Source organism: Macrotis lagotis, chromosome X, assembly GCF_037893015.1.
Source record: "Macrotis lagotis isolate mMagLag1 chromosome X, bilby.v1.9.chrom.fasta, whole genome shotgun sequence".
Classification (NCBI taxonomy): Eukaryota; Metazoa; Chordata; class Mammalia; order Peramelemorphia; family Peramelidae; genus Macrotis; species Macrotis lagotis.
In genome coordinates, this window is record NC_133666.1 from 30,121,598 (window position 1) to 30,129,143 (window position 7,546).

General features: G+C 44.0%; 1 pseudogene; it reads left to right on the forward strand.

Annotated features, from left to right (window-relative positions):
* Nucleotides 1–350: 350 nt before the first annotated feature.
* Nucleotides 351–1,118, forward strand: LOC141500508 (TIP41-like protein; annotated as a pseudogene).
* The last annotated feature ends 6,428 nt before the right edge of the window (nucleotides 1,119–7,546 follow it).

A 7,546-nucleotide genomic window follows, 5' to 3' on the forward strand; every position in this document is an offset into this window, starting at 1 on the left:
GTATTCTTAATGAAGCAAGAGATAAAGGCAATTATGAAAGAGAAAGTAGATAAAATGAGATGAATGATGAAATAAAATTGAAAAGCTTTGGCACAAGTAACAGTAATGCCAACTAGGATGGTTAAACCAGAGAGAGAAAGTATGTGAGAGAGAGAAGTGGTGGGGGGGAAGGCAGGTGTTCTTCTAAGGTTATGAAAACAGTTCTCAAAAGAATTGCTAGCTGTAGGCAGAAGGAGTCAGGGGGCCGGGGTGGGGCTGGGGATGGTAAAGGCTCGGGGGAGGAGGGGGAGGTGGGGCTGGGGGAGAAGGGAGGCCACTGCCGCGCTGGTTCCGCGCTCCTTCGGCCCTGGAAGCTGACAGTGGCCAAGACGCACATCATGAAGTTGGCCGATGTGGAGAAATTAGCTGATGAGCTACACATGCCATCTCTTCCTGAAATGATGTTTGGAGACAACGTTTTAAGAATCCAACATGTTTCTGGCTTTGGAATTGAGTTCAATGCGACTGATGCTTTAAAATGTATAAACAACTACGGGGTATGCACAGAACGCAGAGTGAACATTCCAAAGAGATTATTAGACCATATGACTGGACCTATACAACAGATTACAAGGGAGCATTGCTTGGTGAAGCATTTAAATGAAAGGTTGCGCCTACAACAGATCATATAGATACAGAGAAATTGAAAGCCAGGGAACAGATTACATTTTTTAAGGAAGTTCTGTTGTTTGAAGATGAACTTCATGATCATGGAGTTTCGAGCTTAAGTGTGAAAATTAGAGTGATGCCTTTTAGCTTTTTCCTGCTGTTGAGATTTTTCTTAAGAATTGATCTTGTGCTCATCAGGATGAATGACACAAGACTCTACCATGAGGCTGACAAGACTTATATGTTAAGAGAATACACTTCAAGAGAGAGCAAAATAGCAAATTTAATGCATGTTCTACCAGCCCTCTTTACAGAGCCTAATGAAATATCATAATACCTACCTGTAAAGGAGGCAGTCTGTGAGAAACTGGAGTTTCCAGAAAGAATGGATTTCAACCTTGAGGCAACACAGGAAAATAAATGCATGGAATCCAAATAAAATGTCATATAATATAAGTACTCTGTGGAACCCTCACTGGAGACAACTGCTTTTTTTTTGGGGGGGGGTCAAGGGAGGTTGTCTAAACTGCCTTTCCCTGTGTCCGGATTTTCTGTAGCCTTAAAGAAAAGAAAATGAAAGCTTGATGTAGGTAGAATCTACACACCCTCTGTAACACCTGTTCATTTCTTTTTTTTTACTTTTTTTACTTTTTTATTTAATATTTATTCTCATTTTGTACAATTAATGTTATTTTTACATTAGTAAAATATTCTTGTTTAAGAGTGAACGAGATACCCTCTCCCCCATAAATATAGACTTGCTTCAGCGATAAAGTAAAGGGGAGAGAAAAAAATTAAAATAAAAAAAATAGTAATAATTGTAGGTATGGCCAGGTGGCGCAATGGACGGAGCACCAGCCCTGAAGCCATGAGCACCCAAGCCCACATCTGGCCCCATACACCCAACAATCACCCAGCTGTGTGATATGCAAGCTACCCGAACCCCACTGCCCTGCAAAAACCAAAAAAAAAAAAAAAGAAAAAAAAGACCCAAAATAAAATAAAATAGCAATAATAGTAGGGGTGGCTGGGTGGTGGACAGAGCATTCATTGTTCCTTGAGCCAGGAGCACCCGGGGCCAAATCTGGCCTCAGACACCCAAGGATCACCCTGCTATGTGGCCCCAGGCAGGCCACCCAGCCCCATTTTCCCTGCACCCCCCCAAAATAATAGTTGTACTTGAGTCTTTGCTCCAACACCAACAACTCTGTCGTGGGTGGATCCCATTCTTTATGATAAGTCCATGGCAAAAGTTACTTCCATATTTTTCCAGCGTTGCCATTGCTGATCACAACTCCCTCCTTTCGTATTTCTCCACTACCATGTACTATATTTTCTCTCTCCTTTCACTCTGACTCTGCTGTAGGGTAGCTGAGTGGCACAGCAGACAGATCCCTGGCCCTGGGGCCAAGAGGCCCCGAGCCCCCATACCACCCCTTAGGCCCAGCATCCACCTGGCCCTGTGGTCCCGGACAGGCCATCCAATCCCAGCCCCTTGCAATAAGTAAAAAAGAAAATGTGTTATATCTGACCACTCTCCCCCCATGGTCCATCCTCTCGTCCATCACTCACATCCCCCCCCTTCCCCCTGTCCCCCCCCCTCTCCTTCTTACTCCAAATGCCTATACCCCATTGAGTATATATGCTGTTTCCTCTCCTAGCCACCTCTGATAAGGGCAAAGATTCCCTTGTTCTCCCTTGCCTTCCCCCCTTCCATATCATTGCAATAGCTCATTATAATAAAGAAAAATCTTATTATATGAAATATCTTGGCCTATTCCCCCTCTCCTTTTTCTTTCTCCCATTACATTTCCCTTTTTTTCTATTGACTTCATTTTTACACCATATTTTATCTTCGAATTCAGCTTTCTCCTGTGCTTCAACTATAAAAGCTCCCTCTACCTGCTCTATTCACTGAGAAGGTTCATATGAGTACTATCAGTGTCACTTTTCTATACAGGAATACATGCAGTTCATCATCATTAAGTCCCTCATATTTTCCCCCTCTCCTCCAATCTCCATGCTTCACCTGAATCCTGTATCTGAAGAGCAAACCTTCTGTTCAGCTCTGGCCATTCCAACAGGAACATTTGAAATTCCCCTGGTTCATTGAAAGTCCATCTTTTTCCCTGGAAGAGGACATTCAGCCTTGCTGGGTAGTTGATTCTTGGTTGCATTCTAAGCTCTTTTGCCTTACAGTATATTATATTCCAAGCCCTAAGGGCTTCCAATGTAGCTGCTGCTAAGTCCTGTGTGATCCTGACTGCAGCTCCACGATATTTGAACTGTGTCCTTCTGGCTGCTTGTAATATTTTTTCTTTGACTTGGGAGTTCTGGAACTTGGCTATGATATTCCTAGGGGTTGGTTTTTTGGGATTTCTTTCTCAGGGGGGATTGTTGGATTCTTTCCATTTCTATTTTGCCCTCTGCTTCTAGAATATCAGGGCAATTTTCCTGTAGTAATTCTTTGAAAATGATGTTAAGGCTCTTTTCCTGATCATGACTTTCAGGTATTCCAATAATTTTTAAATTATCTTTCCTAAGTCTGTTTTCCATATCAGTTGTTTTTTTCAGTGAGATGTTTCACATTTTCTTCTAATTTTTCATTTTTTTGGTTTTGAAGTATTGATTCCTGATTTCTGGCAAATTCATCAATCTCCCCGAATTCTATCCTTTGTCTGAAGGATTTGTTCTCCTCATTTTTCTTATCTCTTTTTCCATCTGGCCCATTCTGATTTTTAAAGCATTCTTCTCCTCCATAACTTTTTGAACTGTTTTATCCGTTTGACCTAAGCTGGTTTTTAGCATGCTATTTTCTTCAGCATTTTTTTTTGGATTTCCTTGACTAGGCTGCTGACTTCATTTTCGTGTTTTTCTTGCATCTCTCTCCTTTCTTTTCCCAGTTTTTCTTCTAACTCCCTCATTTGATTTTCAAAGTCTTTTTTAATCTCTGTCATAGCCTGAGCCCAATTTCTGTTTTTCTTGGAGTCTTTAGATGTAGGTGCTTGTGCTTCCTCATCTTCAGACTGAATATTTTGATCCTTCTTGGGCTCATTTGCAAAATATTTCTCAATTGTGTTCCTCTTTTTTCTCTGCTTGCTCATTTTTCCCAGCCCGAGTCTGTTTTGGGGTGCTTCCTGAGCTTTTAGGACACTCCCACAAGGGTCTCAGTGTGTGAGGCTCTGTCCTCCCTCCTGGTCTGTGAATGACCATATGCGCCCCCCTCTGCCACAGGGCTGAGTTGGAGGGGGCCCCTGTGATCAGGATCTGAATTTGGTCAGAGCCCCAGAGTCCTGTTCCTGGGGAAGAGGACAGAGCTCTGCAGTCTCTGTCTTTTCACTCCCCTCCCTCAGTTCAATGGATTCATGTCCTGGTGGCTCCTGCTTACCCGCTCCACCTGCTTCTGTTTCCTGGATCTGGAATGCAGTGGCCTGGCAGCTTGCTGTGTGCCCTGAGGGCTGGGCTCCAAGTGCTCTCTCTGGCAGAGGTCCCCCACTGGTCCCCCGCTTTGTACCCTGTGCTCCCTGGGGCACAGGTCAGGAAACTCCCATGCTGCTGGGAGCAGTGGCTCCCAGCACCCTGGGGCTGCCCCCAGGAGGCTGAAGTTCTTTCGCTCTGGTGGGCCACCCCTCTGGCTGGCCGCCCCTTCAACCCCGGGGAGCAGAGCCTTTCTGCTCTTTTCTAGGTTACCTTGAGTAGGAGCACTGCCTCATTGCATCCCTCTGTGGGTTCTGTCTCTCGAAAATTTAGTTAAAGTCCTTAGTTTCAAAGATTTATGAGAGAGCTCCTAGGACACCCTCCGCTCTTGTCGCCATCTTGGCTACGCCCCCACACCTGTTCATTTCTATCCATATCTAAAATTAATGGGAAAATGAATGGAACTAAGATTTTCAGTTGTTAGAGAATGGGACCTCAGGAACAGATATTTATATGTTCTAAGGAGTAATCAGAGGCAGTGGGCATATAATTACTACAAATACTGTTTTGCATGAAGAGATTAATTAGATGAACCAAAATCTAGAAGTTCTGTTATAACTTTTGAAGAATTCCTGGAAAATGAAAGATTGCATTTTGATAGTTTATCAATTTTAGCTTTGCAGAAAAATAGTGATAAAAGGCACAACTGGCAAAAAGTGATTTGAGAAGAGTGGAGGGTGTCCTAGGAGCTCTCTCATAAATCTTTGAAACTAAGGACTTTAACTAAATTTTCGAGAGACAGAACCCACAGAGGGACCCAATGAGGCAGTTCTACTCAAGGTAACCTGGAAAAGAGCAGAAAGGCTCTGCTCCCCGGGGTCAGAGGGGTGGCTCACTAGAGCAAAAGAACTTCAGCCTCCCGGAGGCAGCCCCAGGGCACTGGGAGCCTGGGAGCCTCGGCTCACAGCAGCACAGGAGTTTCCTGATCTGTGCCCCGGGGAGCACCAGGCACAAAGTGGGGGACCAGTGGGGGACCTCTGCCAGAGCGAGCAAGTGGAGCCCAGCCCTCAGGGCACACAGCAAGCTGCTTGGCCACTGCATTCCAGATCCAGGAAACAGAAGCACCTAGGGAGGGGAGTGAAGAGAGAGAGACTGCTGAGCTCTGTTCTCTGTCCCTGGAACAGGACTCTGGGGTTCTGACAACATTCATATCCTGATCACAGTCCAGGCCCCCCTCCCCACAGAACAACAGGGCCACCCCACACCTGAGCCCCGTGGCAGAGGAGGGGATCTTGTGGTCATTTACAGACCAGGAGGGAGGACAGAGCCTCACACACTGAGACTCTTGTGGGAGTGTCCCAAAAGTTCAGGAAGCACCCCCAAAACAGGCTTAGACTGGGAAAATGAGCAAGCAGAGAAACAAGAGAAACACCATTGAGAAATACATTATCTATGATCCCAAGAAGGATCAATATACTCAGTCTGAAGATGAGGGAGCACAAACTCCTGCATCTAAAGACTCCAAGAAAAATAGAAATTGGGCTCAGGCTATGACAGAGATTAAAAAAGACTTTGAAAATCAAATGAGGGAGTTAGAAGAAAAACTGGGAAAAGAAAGGAGAGAGATGCAGGAAAAACATGAAAATGAAGTCAGCAGCCTAGTCAAGGAAATCCAGAAAAATGCTGAAGAAAATAGCATGCTAAAAACCAGCTTAGGTCAAATGGATAAAACAGTTCAAAAAGTTATTGAGGAGAATGCTTTAAAAAGCAAAATTGGCCAGATGGAAAAAGAGATAAGAAAACTCTCTGAGGAGAACAAATCCTTCAGACAAAGAATAGAATTCAAGGAGATTGATGAATTTACTAGAAAACAGGAATCAATACTTCAAAACAAAAAAAATGAAAAATTAGAAGAAAATGTGAAATATCTCATTGAAAAAACAACTGATATGGAAAACAGACTTAGGAAAGATAATTTAAAAATTATTGGAATACCTGAAAGTCATGATCAGGAAAAGAGCCTTGACATCATTTTCAAAGAATTACTACAGGAAAATTGCCCTGATATTCTAGAAGCAGAGGGCAAAATAGAAATGGAGAGAATCCAACAATCCCCCCTGAGAAAGAAATCCTAAAAAACCAACCCCTAGGAATATCATAGCCAAGTTCCAGAACTCCCAAGTCAAAGAGAAAATATTAGAAGCAGCCAGAAGGACACAGTTCAAATATCGTGGAGCTGCAGTCAGGATCACACAGGACTTAGCAGCAGCTACATTGGAAGCTCTTAGAGCTTGGAATATAATATACCGGAAGGCAAAAGACCTTAGAATGCAACCAAGAATCAACTACCCAGCAAGGCTGAATGTCCTCTTCCAGGGAAAAAAGATGGACTTTCAATGAACCAGGGGAATTTCAAATGTTCCTGTTGCAATGGCCAGAGCTGAACAGAAGGTTTGATCTTCAGATACAGGACTCAGGTGAAGCATGGAGATTGGAGGAGAGGGGGAAAATATGAGGGACTTAATGATGACGAACTGCATGTATTCCTGCATAGAAGAATGACACTGATAATACTCATATGAACCCCCTCAGTTAATAGAGCAGGTAGAGGGAGCTTTTATAGTTGAAGCACAGGAGAAAGCTGAATTCGAAGATAAAATATGGAGTAAAAATGGAGTCAATAGAAAAAAGGGAAATGTAATGGGAGAAAGAAAAAGGAGAGGGGGAATAGGCCAAGATATTTCACATAATAAGATTTTTCTTTATTACAATGAGCTACTGCAGGGATATGGAAGTGGGGAAGGCAAGGGGGAGTGAGGGAATCTTTGCTCTCATCAGAGGTGGCTAGGAGAGGAAACAGCATGTATATATTCAATAGGGTATAGACATCTGGAGTAAGAAGGAGAGGTGGGGACAGGGGGAAGGGGATGGACCATGGTGGGAGAGTGGTCAGATATAACACATTTTCTTTTTTACTTCTTGCACGGGGCTTGGATTGGACGGCCTGTCCGGGACCATAGAGTCAGATGGATGCTGGGCCTAAGGGGTGGTATGGGGGCTCAGGGCCTCTTGGCCCCAGGGCCAGGGATCTGTCTGCTGCACCACTCAGATATGCTACAGCAGAGTCAGAATGAAAGGAGAGAGAAAAATATAGTACATGGTAGTGGAGAAATACAAAAGGCAACAATGGAAAAATATGGAAGTAACTTTTGCGATGGACTTATAAAGAATGTGACCCTCTCATGACAGAGTTGTTGGTGTTGGAACAAAGACTCAAGCACATTTATTATTATTATTATTATTTTGGGGGGGAGTGCAGGGCAAATGGGGCTGGGTGGCCTGCCTGGGGCCGCATAGCAGGGTGATCGTTGGGTGTCTGAGGCCAGATTTGGACGCAGGTGCTCCTGGCTCAAGGGCCAATGCTCTGTCTGCCACCCAGCCACCCCTACTATTATTGCTATTTTATTTTCTTTTGTTTTTT